This window comes from Leiobunum rupestre, chromosome 6 (genome assembly GCF_980474605.1).
Source record: "Leiobunum rupestre chromosome 6, qqLeiRupe1.1.hap1, whole genome shotgun sequence".
NCBI classification, from domain to species: domain Eukaryota; kingdom Metazoa; phylum Arthropoda; class Arachnida; order Opiliones; family Sclerosomatidae; genus Leiobunum; species Leiobunum rupestre.
The window spans coordinates 37,707,678-37,722,258 of NC_143389.1; positions in this window are offsets into that span (position 1 = coordinate 37,707,678).

Genomic DNA, 14,581 nt, shown 5'->3' on the forward strand with positions numbered 1-14,581 from the left:
GAGAATCTCTTAGAATTTGATTCGCATGAGTGATGCGAAATTACGATTTAAACCGGGCTCCAATCGCATTATAAAGTACACATTATATTTTATAACGATCCGGGGGTCCTTGGAGACTCAGCGTGTAGTCTTATACGCGGAATATTAGCATTAGATAAGCCCGATGACAAGTTCCAAATCGAACCTAACCACCCGTTGAGCTCCCCATTCGGGCCTCAATAATACCACCCTTTCCACCCCCCTACCCTCCCAATGTCCCCTTATGAAAAAAATAACCCCCAATAATTTTGCATAATATTAACAAGAGGGGGTATAATGTGGTTCCCCATCGGAGCGCCAATAGGACCCGAAATAGGCTTCACGGCACGATTCACACGGACGCCTCTAGTCAGTCAGCCAATAGCAGTCCCCGACCAGAGCACCGCGGTGTAGCGCCGCGATAAGCTCGGGACGGGGTTAAGTCGAAGAAGGAATGTCATATCGACATTCAATGTCTAATACCTTTTTCTTCGTTTTTTTATTGTGGTAGCAAACCCTGTTTGTCCCCCCCCCCCGATAGTTTTTGTTTATGCGACTACCTGGATAAAGCTGAGGTTTATCGCTTTAAATTGTTAACGAAATTCCACGCTGTTCTTGATTATCCTAATCTTGTTTCAGCGATATCACCGTCGCTTATTTTGAAATTAAATTATAAACGTCACCGTATAGCCTAGATTGAATTTTTGCTCTTATAGAAATGTATAATTTCGCCAACCCCAGTTACACATATTTCCCAATTACAACGATATCTTACGTTAGTCATGTTTAGTCAAGCTGCTGTAGAGATACAGATTTAGTATACGAGAGACGGTTATAGGAACCTAGAATTCTTTTCGAGGGGTCAGACAAACGTAAAAATCCCGTACACTACTTATACCCTCTAGAGAAAAAATTATTTTAGAAATCTTGAAATCAACATGGAAATCCCGAAATATAAGCGAATATTAGTTCCAAAATCTCTAAATCATCCTAAAAACCAGGAAACCAACCCGAATATCGTGTTCTGAAATCTCAAAATCAGTTTCTGATTTCTGAACTAACTTTGTGGTTCAAAATCCCGTACGCCTGTTCTTTTAGCCTGTTCTGGAACTAAAAGTGTACACTTTTTATTCTAAGTTATTTGCATGATCCGGTGGTGAAAATTTCTTTACAACGTAAACTATTGACTATGGACTGTACTCTCTACTCCTCTTCAAAAGCAATTAACTAAGAGTAAAATAGAGTAATCGTATTTGCTCGTAGAGGTCGGCGTTCGATTAACTTTTATCCATGGATAAAATAAGTTCGGCGATATTTAAATAATATTTATTTAAATAACCAATATTTGAATAATAATTGTAAAATGTTTAAATAATCGAAAGTGGATAAGCCTATTACTTAAGCCAACAAACAATTATTTAAATAAATACCATTTTATTTCAAATAAATGCTTGGTGCGTAAAAAACATGGTTAAATAATATACAATCAGAGTGCCCTGATTGTATATTAGTTCTACTGATATCGGCAGATTTCCGAGTAAAGTCAGAGTTCCTACACAGTACTGATGAGCCCCAAAAGGGCGAAACCGGTCTACTGTTGGAATCTCTGGCTGAAATTTTGACTTTGGATATGGTTAAATAAGTTAAAATTATATTATTTTTACCAACTTTGGTTAAATAAATCGGAAATTTTGTGGATAGTGAATAAACAATTCCGAGCAAATTGGTCGTCTGTTTAAAGATGGTACCCGAGCTATTTGCAAAGACAGGATGGGAATAAAATGACGTCGAAGCCACTTACCTCGATATCTTGGAACAACAAATTTTCGAATTGTTTTCAAAACAATCAATGATACATATACATTGACAAATAATGTTTATGATAAGTACTAAATGCGAAAAATCGTACTGTTCTACTCACAATTGTCAGTACCGTAGACAGATGATGTTAACCCGGTTCTATTGGATATACCCGTGTTTCCCAAACTGTGTACCGCGAAACTCTAGGGTTCCGCGTCATGGTTCCAGGGGTCCCGCGGAACTACTTAGGGGAAAACAATATCAAGGGTTATTTAGGCTTTTTTTTAATGATTTATATTTGTTGTAGTTAGACGGCGAGCACATACTATCTTGGGAATAAATTATTTTCCGTTTTTGTGGGAGCTTATGCATTTTTAGTTTAGTCTAAAATTTTATTCAAATTTTCGCGAGTCCTGCTGCACAATTTTATTTAAATAATGAAATCCGGTGGTATTTTCGCTATAAAAAAACAAAACACAGATTTGCAACCCCCCCCCCCCCCATTAGGGGGTTCCGCCATTCAAAAAGTGTGGGAACCACTGGGTTATACCATGAGTAACATAATAATATTTAAAATCTAATTTTGTTAATGATGGGTTGTTTAGACAATCACTATATAATTAACTACGTTGCTAGAACTCTCCGCGAGCTGTTACTAGTGCCCAAAAAGGATCAACCAAGTTTTATGGAAAATTTACACGTTTCTAGCAGTAAAAAACGTTTATTTTAGCTAAATAATTATAATCTATTTAATCAGAACATAAAATTTACTGTTTTAAACGAGTTAGTATCACACTAACCTGGCATTATTTTTTGTCAACAAAAGGATTAGAATGTGACGAGCTTCCTCATCCGGACCTTCCTCTGCGACAAACTATCATTCACCGAATTTCTTCAGTGTCATACTTATGTATATTACGTTACTTATGGTTACGTTACTTATCCGAAAAGCTGTTTAAAAGGTAATAACGATCTTCTCGTACTAAATTTTTCGTTCTTGAAATTCCTTTTCTTTCGATTCAAGGTAAACATTTGAAATTAATTAAGAGGTTTTATTTTTCATCTTGAAATTCTGCGATATACTTGAAAATTAACTCCCTTTTTTGGAAAAAAAAACTCTTCTCAGGGAGCATTTAAGTAACGACATTGGCGGAATAGTAAATACGTCTTTATCGGTTATACAGACGAAATTTCGGATTATGAACAAAAATAAAACTGACAATTTAATAAAAATTTCAAAATTTAACGAACCCTTAAATCTAAATTAATCCCTCGATAAATTTTGAGGAGGAGGGGGGGGGCGAATAAATGACCAAATAATATCCAACATGTCCGTGTATGCGCGCGTTGATCGTTGTCCGTTTGACGTTTGGGGGCGTTGCCTAATTTTTCTGAATTACGAGTTAGTGAGATCCCCATTTCGGGGGTTGGGCGCGAGCAATTATTACCGATAAAATATCATCCACCACGGAGTTTTAGGTCGATATTATTTTTTTTTGGGTGCGTAAAAAACCTGTATTATAGGCCGGGGTGAAGGAGCGCTGGCTGGCCCTCTACATTTTTACGAGTTCGAATGCCATCTTTTTAAGGTTATAGCCCAATTTGGCGGGTTTATTCCATTAGTGGGTGGTTTATTTTTTATTTCGATAATTAATATTTTTAGTAATTTCGCTTTTACCTACGATATATCAATATCTTCTCCGCTTGTTAACGGTTGATATCAGAAATAGAATGTATGTTGTTTCTTAATAGTAACGCATCTACCAAAGTATTCCGAAACGACTAAAGTTTGCTGTCTCACGGGTTAACTGCCTGTGTCTCCCTCTGGCGTTCATTGGAAGCGATTTTTCTGATGTACACGTAGTCAGCGAATGGCTACTCGCGGATAAGCGAGTATTTTTCCATATATTGCTGCCAAAAAGTCACTCTATTTTTTGTCACCGCCGACGTGCCGAATCGGGCAAATGGCTGCATTAGTTTATGTTCACCACCCCTTACCCCCCCCCCCTGTCTCATTTTCTTTAGTTTTTTTTTTCGATACTATGTTTTCTCAAGAGGATTATAGGCAAATAGCTTTTTTTAAATTATTTTCCGTGGTTTCCGTAGTAGGGCATTATAACGGTGGTTTCATACGCGGAAACGTAATATTTTTGATATATCACGCGTCATCGCCGGGTGATAAACTTTGTAGAAACTTTCATATACATAATACCATAAGTAGGATTCTTCTATATTGTTTTAATGGAAATTTTCTTACCAACAGGGCCGTCTTAAGGCATGGGCTAAATGGGCTAAAGCCCAGGGCCCCCACCCAATTTTGGGGCCAGCCATACAGCCTCTACTCTAGGGATAAGGGGTTTGTTTGTTAAATATTATTTATGCTCATTTAATATTATGTATCTGTTAGTTACGTCTAAAGTAAATTGACTCATTGCCATAATCGCGTATCATACGGTACCAACAATTTAGACCTAACAGCGAGTCACTGTCATAAAAATCTTATTTTCAGCCTATGTTATACTTTTGAAATTAAAAGTTTTGGTTTGGTTATTGTGTAGTTGAATTTTGACAACGGACATACAAAAGCTGACCGTTGGGGATCGCAAAGGTCTTAAGAAATAATTTAGCACAGGGCCCCAAAAGGTCTTAAGACGGGCCTGCTTACCAAACCTTTTTTTCAACACTGACAGTCTTATTCAGTTCCGACCTGGACTTGCAAACCGAACTGAGTAGTAATATTATCGTCTTTGCTATTAGTTTTTTTATACATATTTTGACACTTGGGGGCCCTGTTCGGAACTAAACTCTGAAAATAGAATCGTTAATAACTTATAAAAATGTTCATGATTATTGTTATTATGTTTGTTATTATAATACCATAAGTATCATAAAATTATATAAGTATGACAATACCCACTCTTTCAACGCTATTTGGTAAAGTGGTAGCAGTGGCGTAACGAATTGACGTGGGGCCCAGGGTTGAACGCGAAAAAGGGGCCCCCACCCTACGTGTGGCAGTGATTCCCCAATTTCCCACCCGGGCCACCCCTTCTTGTTCGCGATCGCGATGGGGCCCCCTAAAGGTCGGGGGCCCAGGGAAACCTGTCTGGCCAACCCCGTGTACGGTACGCCACTGAGTGGTAGTCTGTTTCGCCAGTGACCATATAGATTATAACGTCTTCCAAAATCTGACAAGTCAGCCAAATCCTATTAAAACTTGAAACCAGTTCGAAATTTCTCATTAGTCACATTAGGCACGTGCCTATAGGGTGGCACATTTCTAGGGGCGGCAAATTTCTGGGCCAGGGTTGGAAAATTTCCTTCTTCAAATAAATTGTTTTTTTTTTTTTTTTTTTTTTTTTTTTTTTTTTTTTAAGGGTGCCATTTTCATTTGTGCCTAGGGCGGCAAATTTTTAAATCCGGCGTGCTTGAAACGCTTTCAAAAATAAATATGGAACTTACTTTTGGAAATTTAATTATGAATTTTTAAATTGGAACATAAAATTAACTATTTTAAACACTCTTCGTTCAGAATTTTACCAATAAAGGAATCAAATACGCTTGAGACATGGAGAGCAACGCCACATATACTTAGTAATTAAATTTTATTAATATTTCATTTAATTCAAGATTAACTAACTGATAAAAATAAAATATCCGTTAATTGTACATAAAAAGAGCCATTAATTGTATAAATGTCATTAAATATTAAATCATTATTTAAATCGCGCAATGTATTTCAATGGAGTAATAAAATATGGCAAAAAATAGGTTCTTAAAATATTAAAATAATCCGTAAATTCTACAGAAAATAGCCATTAATTGTTTAAAAATCATTAAATTTAATAAAATAAAATAAAATAAAAAAATCCAATTTAAATACAAAAATCAATTGATTTAATTTTTATTAAAAAAAATCAAAAACGTGCCCGCCTTGTGTACAGCCCTACCTGGCTTTCCAGCAAATAGCTTTACAGGGAGGCCCTCGTAAAGGGGTTCTTTCCTTCTCAGATATCATTCTTAGCCAGAGGCGAAATGGGAAGAGATTAAATTGGGGAGTCGACCCCAAAACGAGTGAAATGCAGAGTGGCGGCCGCGAAGCCGTATCTTTTTATCTCATTTTATGACACCCTTCAATTTATCATCGTCCGAGTTACGCATTCTAATAAGAGAGCGACATCTCGGAACGTTCTACGAAACTAAACTCGAGCGACAAAATATCTTCGGATTAAAAAGATGAAAAAAAATAACCGTATGAGAAAAATACACCCAAAATGAAGCTGGTAGTTCTGTCCAGTGTTGGGCATTTTCGTCAAAGAGCTGCTCACGCTCACGTCTTTTTGAGCGGTAAGATTTTCGCTCCTCTCTTTCCAGCTCATTTTTGAGTGGTATTATTTTCGCTCCTCTCTTTCCGCTCTTTTTTTGAGCGGTATAATTTTCGCTCCTGTCTTTTTTGAGCGGTGTTATTTTCGCTCCACTCTTCCAGCTCTTTTTTAAGCGGTATAATTTTCGCTCCTCTCTTTCCGCTCTTTTTTGAGCGGTATAATTTTCACTCCTCTCTTTTTTGAGCGGTATTATTTTCGCTCCTCTCTTCCAGCTCTTTTTTGAGCGGTATTATTTTCGCTCCTCTCTTTCCGCTCTTTTTTGAGCGGTATAAATTTCGCTCCTCTCTTCCAGCTCTTTTTTGAGCGGTAAAATTGGTGCGCCTCTCATTTTTGTTTTGCGCTCTTTTAAAAAGATATTTTACCGCTCTTTTTCGCTTATAATAACAAATCCGCTCACAATGAGAGGAGCGGTGCCCAACACTGGTTCTGTCAGAGTACGGCCTAACCCTGCTCCTGTATCGTCGAAAATTTCAGCTAAATTTTAAATTATAAGAACGTTAATACTATTTATTTTTAATTTTATCGCAATGCCCAGCTTCGATAAGATAGAAATGTTTTGAAGCGACTCTGTCTATATATTTTAATCACCAGCCAGCCAATCTTTGTTGACACTTAATAATTGATCATTGTTTTTTTAATTCCAATCGCGATTTAATGTTTGAAGAAGCAGATTATAAGCCTTAATTCCCTTTATTTCGCTGATTTATCGAAGAACCGATTCGTTCCGCTTGAAATAAAAGAAAATTTATATTAACTCGTTACGTGGAGCGCGGCAATCGGCCACTAGAGTGCGGCGGTATCGTCGCTACCGCCGCGTTACCGAAGTTAGACGCTTTCGTACGTAGATAGTGTACTAGACGACGTGCTGACATCTAACGACGTTTCGTTATACGTCGTAGCGTCATTGTCGGTCCTAGTTTGGGGCCCCGTAGTTTTAATTTTTTTTTCGCCGAAGTTTGACAGTCCGCCGCGCGAGGTAGATGAACCTATTTTGGAGATATAAACTTAAATACTAGTTACGGCGCTACGTTGTCGTTTAGCCTGCAGTCATTTTTACCTTTAATATATTTTATTATAAAAGTGTACGGATCGAAGAGGTAAGACGGACAAAAAATATAGAATGTCAGAAAAAAACGTCGCGTGCGACGGAGTATATTAAGGATTATTAAAAGAATATATATTTATATACCCGCCCTTCTCGTAAAATTTTTAATTTAACGTTCGAATCGTGTTTCGTAGCTAGGATTTCATGCCGGGGAAATATTTTGATACATTTTCTTTTACTTTATTTAAGGAAACTTTTGAGGTCGTTAATAAATTTGATATTTAATTAATTCGTGATATTTTGGGAGGGGATGTTTTGATTTGAATGTTTGAGATAAAATCTCCGGATACGTAGGTAGAAATGGTGAAAATTTCGCCTACTAGCTCCTGTACAAATGTCGAATTCGTGGTACACCGGTGTTCTGGGTGTAGTTAACTTACAGGGTTTTGTCGAATAGCTTTGTGAAAAGGTAAATTCAATGAGAAGAGCGCAAGAGTGGTCATAATAAATCGAAACAATTAAAAAAATTATCGTAAATGTATTGAACGAGGGGTCTGACACTTGCTATTATTTTGTACGGGATTTCGGGATTTCGTAGAGATTTTGGCGATTTTATCATTACTTTTTATTGTTTTTTTTATTTCAATGTTAATTTACCATAGAGAGAGTTGAAAGATTTTGCGATTTTAGACAAAGTGTACGGGATTTTTGTAAGTGTCCGACCCCTCGGTATTGAAGGTATATCTGTAAAATATGCGTTAGAAAAATTAAAACACATGTTAAATTAAGAAAGACTTAAAATGAAATAAAAATAAATACTAACTAATAATTTAAATATAAAACTAATAATTTAAATATAAAACTAATAATTTCAATAAAACTACTAATTTCAATAAAACTACTAATTTCAATAAAACTACTAATTTCAATAAAACTACTAATTTTAATAAATCTACTAATTTCAATAAAACTACTAATTTCAATAAAACTACTAATTTCAATAAAACTACTAATTTCAATAAAACTACTAATTTCAATAAAACTACTAATTTCAACAAAACTACTAATTTCAATAAAAAACTAATAATTTCAATTAAACTAATAATCTCCGTAAAACTAATAATCTCAATAAAACTAATAATCTCAATAAAACTAATAATCTCAATAAAACTAATAATCTCAATAAAACTAATAATCTCAATAAAACTAATAATCTCAATAAAACTAATAATCTCAATAAAACTAATAATCTCAATAAAAATCAAATAATTTACATAAATATTTAGTAATTTAATTAATAAGCTAATAATTTAAATAATAAACTAATAATTTAAATAATAAACTAATAATTTAAATAATAAACTAATAATTTAAATAATAAACTAATAATTTGAATAATAAACTAAAAATTTAAATAATAAACTAATAATTTAAATAATAAACTAATAATTTAAATAATAAACTAATAATTTGAATAATAAACTAAAAATTTAAATAATAAACGAATAATTTAAATAATAAACTAATAATTTAAATAATAATCTAATAATTTAAATAATAAACTAATAATTTAAATAATAAACTAATAATTTAAATAAAAACTAATAATTGAAATAAAAAACTAATAATTGAAATAAAAAACTAAGCGACATTTATAGCCGTTAATTCCGGTGGTTGCAAGCCTTTCATGTCATCTCATTGCCCCCCCTATTAAAGACATAAAGAATAGTCCAATCCAGGTGTGCAAAAAATTGGAGAATTTTTGTAAATGGCGATCTCGGCCTTCCAAATGTTCATCTAGAACGGTACTCTCATTTTAATTAATTGCCCTATTTTATTTGTTTTATCGACCTCCTTCTTATATTACTTCGGTCTTTCTAGCGTGTGTGAATTTGTGTCTTAATTCTTGTACCCACCTTAAAAACATATTTAAACGAAGGTTTTCCTTATATACATTTAGTAACTTTGTTTCGTTTTATTAGCTTTGAAAAGGTTTATTATCACACTAAATATTTTTTTTTAAATTTCCATTGGTGAAATTGCACTTAATTCTTGCCATCACGTATAACATAACTAACTCCTGTCTTAGCGATCTACCTACTCAAATTTCGTTTATTTAATTTTTCTATTGTGGAATGGAATACAAATGTTTCTTTTAAGATTTTAAGTCGTAAAATTTTAAAACAAAATGGGTGTTTTCAATGCGGGGGATTTCGAAATAAAAGATTTAATTTATAGTCGAATACGATTTCTGAACGGAATTGGAATTGCGGTTTTTGCGAAATTATGTCAGTAAATATTTGTACTAACAAATTAGCACGCTTCAGGACATGAATGCATACCTGTAACTTAAAGATAAAGTGTCGAAAATACGAGATGTCAAAGTCGCCTTACTTCATTCCTTTTTTACACACGGGTTCTAACTTAATTTATTTTACTAATTTACTGCTTAGTTTTGAATTCAAATTTACATATAAAACGATGCCGATTTTATATACACTTAGAATCTTGAGTATTTTATGCGAAAACTTCGAGACCTAACTGAACTCGTTAAATCCCCAATTTGTTTTCTCTGCTGACTTGATATTTTTAGTGGAATGGAATGGTTTTGGAAATTTTATACTTCGGTGGCCTTGAAATATTCGTTCAAAGATTTTAAGATAATGAAAGATACACCTTAGCAGAAGTAAAGTATTAAGAATAAGTATGACGTTTCCTATTGTTTTAACTCAACTTTTCGGATCTATTTTCGACACTATCTCCATGTTTCCACTTGGACTCGCAACTAAACTGAATAGAATATTATCGTCCTTGGTAGTATAGTATATTTCCCCTCGGCATATTTAGATAATAGAGGGCTCTGTGCTGAACTAAACCATAGAAATCTGATTGGTGTTATTATATTGCTCGCGTTTTAATGGATCAACAGTAATGGGCTCAAATTTATTAACAAAAGGGTTTATACTAAAAGGGAGTAGAACCCGCCTTGTTTTGTAGGGGGCGCCGTAGCTTCTCTCTTTTCTCGCTCATGGCGCTATAGTCTAGAACGAGAGTAGAAACACCCAATTCTTCTATTAGACGAATCGTGCCCGCCCTGAAGAGGTTTTCTCACTTGAAACCTTTATTGTTTCATATTTAGTGTTTATTTTTTAAATGCATCCTTAATTATTATTAATTATTTTCATTATAGTTTGGATATTTACCCAAATATAGTTTATTAATAATGAAGTACGTGGTTTTAGATTCACGAAAGGCGTTCAAGTATAGATATGAGAAAATAGAGCACTACCAAAGCGGGGATACTTTTAGTGGTATAATTCCTCAAAAACCACTGTATTTCACACTACGATAAAGTAAATTTGGTCTTAACCTACTTGTTAAAATGGGAAAACAAAATCACGTGACTACCATTTCACAACCAACTTCGATTCGGTAAATCGTGTTCATAGTTGGCTGTGCGACGGTAAAGAAAAAAATTATTCCTTTCAGATACTGCGGACAGCTAATTAACTGGCACCTTTCTTTTACAAAATGTTTTAAATAATAATAATAATAATTCGATAATTTAGATGAATCGATCAAAATTGAAACCGCCATTAGCCAAATTAAAATCAATAATAGTTTGTATTTCTTAAGATAGATGGCGCTGCAGTTCTTCACAAAGTCACGTGACTACCATCTTTTCAGCCCCCCCTGGACTTTATAGTTTCGCCTATTAGGTATTGCCTCACATTCCTGAAAACGTTATACTCCCTTTAAATCAAACTATCTCTATATTTCCCGCGCGATATTTTTTCTCGATAAAGGGGTTCGCTCAATTTCGGTGAAAAATGTCGCGTTGGTGTTCGCGTTGGGCTCTCGGCCTTATAAAAATGGTAATTGCCCAGCTAAGTGGTTTTCTGTGTCAAGTCATAATGGGAATCGCTGACCGAACGAGTCTTCGCTATCTGGTCCAGCCGTCTTGGTACCGCTCGCTCTCCGTCTCTTGGCGCGGCCAAAACAACATATTGCCTTTAAACTCTCTCCCAAAATACTCTCTTTCTACGCGTATAAATGGTTGTGGCGTGATCTTGGGATCGGCGGTGGTGGCGCCGGTCACGACGAACAGAGTTGGCGGCGGGTCGCGTCGTCGCCTCTTCGTCGGTGTCCAACCCCGAAAGGACCACCGTTATTTCAAGGCCGCCTTGGCCTTCCTTGTCCAGATTCGAATCGGCCACCCCGACATCCCCAAAAACGGAGCAGACACCACTGGAACTCGTGGGTGATTATTTTTATGCTTTTTTTTTGGGGGACACGAACTATCGCTCGTTGCGGTGGAATTGAAGGAACTTGTTACCGTGGATAGTAACGCTCTTAAATTATCTATTTTACTTTTTCCGTCAGAACGTAAACAACAGGGTCCTTTCGTTTGTGATACCTTTTATTTTTGTGGTTGATAGTAATGTCCGTTCTATTTTATTGAGGACATTTAATTTATTTTTATTTCTCGTGAGAATCGCTATAATATTATACCCTGTTTAAAATAATGTAATAAAATGATAAAAAAACATATAATAATAATAATAATTAGCTAAGCTAATACCCAAGGAACCACACAGTCCTAAGTCAACTAGTGACTTGTGAAGACAATTACCGGTGGCCGGTTTAAATTGCGTAGGAGTATCATGGTTTACAACACTGTCCGCCCAAATTCGTATTTCATTCTGATATTTTTATTCGTTTATTTTTGCATATTTCCTTGAATCGAAACAGTATCTCAGACATTTTTGGTATGATACTTAACCGTGTGGTACCAGAAGCTTATTAAAATATATCACCCACGCAATTTCCCCTCCAAACCGCGTATGTATACCACACCACGGTTTAACATTTACCACCGCTATTACTCCCCTAACGATGTCAAATGTAGAAATTAAACTGCGAGGGGATGTTAACCTATTTATAAACCATGTTTTCCAAGTGTAATATTTTTTAGTAAATCACCAGATAATGTATTTTGCTTCGCAGTATTTTTTCTTATGAAACGTATTTTGAAAAACTATAGCATGTGTGGGTACGTGTTTCAATATAAAGAAAGTAGCAGTGGCGTAACTAAGGTCTCTATTGCTCTCCCGCGAAACTTGTCTTAGGGCCTTCCTAATCATGAGGACTATTTTTTTGGGGGCCCTTATTTTTTGGGAGCCATCCCATGCCGCAGGCCCTGCTGGGTCGTTATTTACGCCATTTAAGATTAGTGTTTTCTCGTAACAGACATGTTTTTACTTCTGATAGTAGTAACTGAATTTCATTTAAATATTTTCATCCCAATACCTTTATCTGTTCGTGAATTCGAAAAAAACTACGAATAAAAAGAAACCGTAAAAAAGAAAGTAGCAAAGAAGGTAAATGTGTGATTCGACCAGCTGTATTCCTAGATCTCTCCGAATTTAGCGTTTGGGGCGTGCGCCGGACTATTGGATTAAAGTCAATATTTTTATCTCTTCAGATGTTTGTCGTAGTTCTGGAAATTGATATCTATTCGTAATAACCGTCTTCCCAGTTCCTTGATATAATAGTTTCCTTTTGTAATGGCCCAGAAACAATGTTTGACCAAGAAAAATCTGCTCATTGATAAGGGAGCGTATTTAAGAGATATCGCGAGGCGAAGGCTACAGAGCGGCGATCTCCAGCCGCGAGTTCGAATGCTTAAGCGGACGACGTAAGCTTTCGCTAACGAGAAAATCCCCCCGGTAATTAAGATGATAATTATCTGATAAAAGACTACGATATCCCTCTCAGCAATTTGAATGTGTATAAATATCAGAGAGACGATTATGGTATCGCGTGTTCCGTCACTCCTTTCGGGCGCTGCGGAGTTAGTTATCAGCGTGTTATCTATTAGCGTAAAACCCCTCAATTAAAATGACGTATTATCAGTAGTCCCCGTCACCTGCTCGTATAACGGATTTAAGTGGAATTGGACAATCCTCAGGCCCGCCGTCAGTTTAGCATTCGACGATGGTAGTTCAACGTTGCTTGTTTTGTCTCATTAGAATTTGGCATGTGGTTAAGCTAAAAAGATTTGGGTTTCGTTTCCCGGTACCGCGATTTAAATTACACGGATGGTATAACGTCGGGCGTGTTCATCGCGAATCGTTGGGGAGACAGAATTACACTTAGAAAATCGTCGTGTCCTTTTTTGAAGAGTGGCTTGTCGTGCACGTTGCTCGTCGCTTTGTGTGGCATATTCCCAGCCTGTTATTAGCGGCGCGGCACCGTGTTCTTTTGTGGGAAGTGAAAACGCGACGTGCTGGGCGATCATGGTTTCATTCCTACGCAACAGCGTGTATTTGTATAAATGGAAATGAACATATAATTATACTGGTTTTAAATGCGCCTGTCAATTTGTCAATGGTAATATTATCGCTACGTTGTGGCATAGTCCTCTCTTGCTCCTCAATCTTATTCTATTAAGTGATTACATTACGTTTATTTGCAGCGTGGAATCTACATATGCCTTATTTTTCCGAATTGAGTTATATTTTTTGAATCTATTTAATTATCCGACTCTTATTTAGGAATGTGGCAGCATTATTGTTTTACGGGAATTGATGTCACAACGTTGTCTATTGGAAAACGACGATTTTAATTATACAGGGTGTTTCAAAAGGTTATGCAAAAATTTTAAGGAGTTGTAGGGGTGAGTTGAGAAGTATGCGTGTTTTATTCCCATTTTCCAACGATGAGTTAAAAGAGCGCCAGAGAGCTTCAAAGTGTGACCTACTAGCCCCTGGAAGTAGGCTGTAGCAAGAACAAAACCAAGCAGCAGGGAAACGCGAACATTAAGGTTTGGGTTCGTGTGATAGGTAAAAAAGGACTTTGTAAACAAATTGAGGTAACCAGCGTAAAAAAGTAAACTTAAACAGTATTTAAAGTCCCTGCTGCTTGGTTTTGCGCTTGTTGCAGCCTACTTCCAGGGGCTAGTAGGCTGCACATTGAAGCTCTCTGGCGCTCTTTGAACTCGTCGTAGGAAAATGGGAAAAAACAGGCATACTTCTCAACTCACCCCCTAAAACTCCTTAAAATTTTTGCATCACCTTTTGAAACACCCCTGTATACGTACAAGAATGTTGGATTAGGTCTATTATATCTATCACTTCAAACACCTATTTTAATAAAGACTAAGAGGGATTTGGCTGCTATAGCGTGGATTTTGGTATAAACTCTTGGTGTCGACATTCGTCGATAAACCGCCGCCCTCCTCGTTTCGAGATAAAACGCTCGAAATTCCTGGATTCAGAGCGTATTAGCGTACAGAATTCGATCCAATTTGCATTAAAATCTCGTTGGGCTT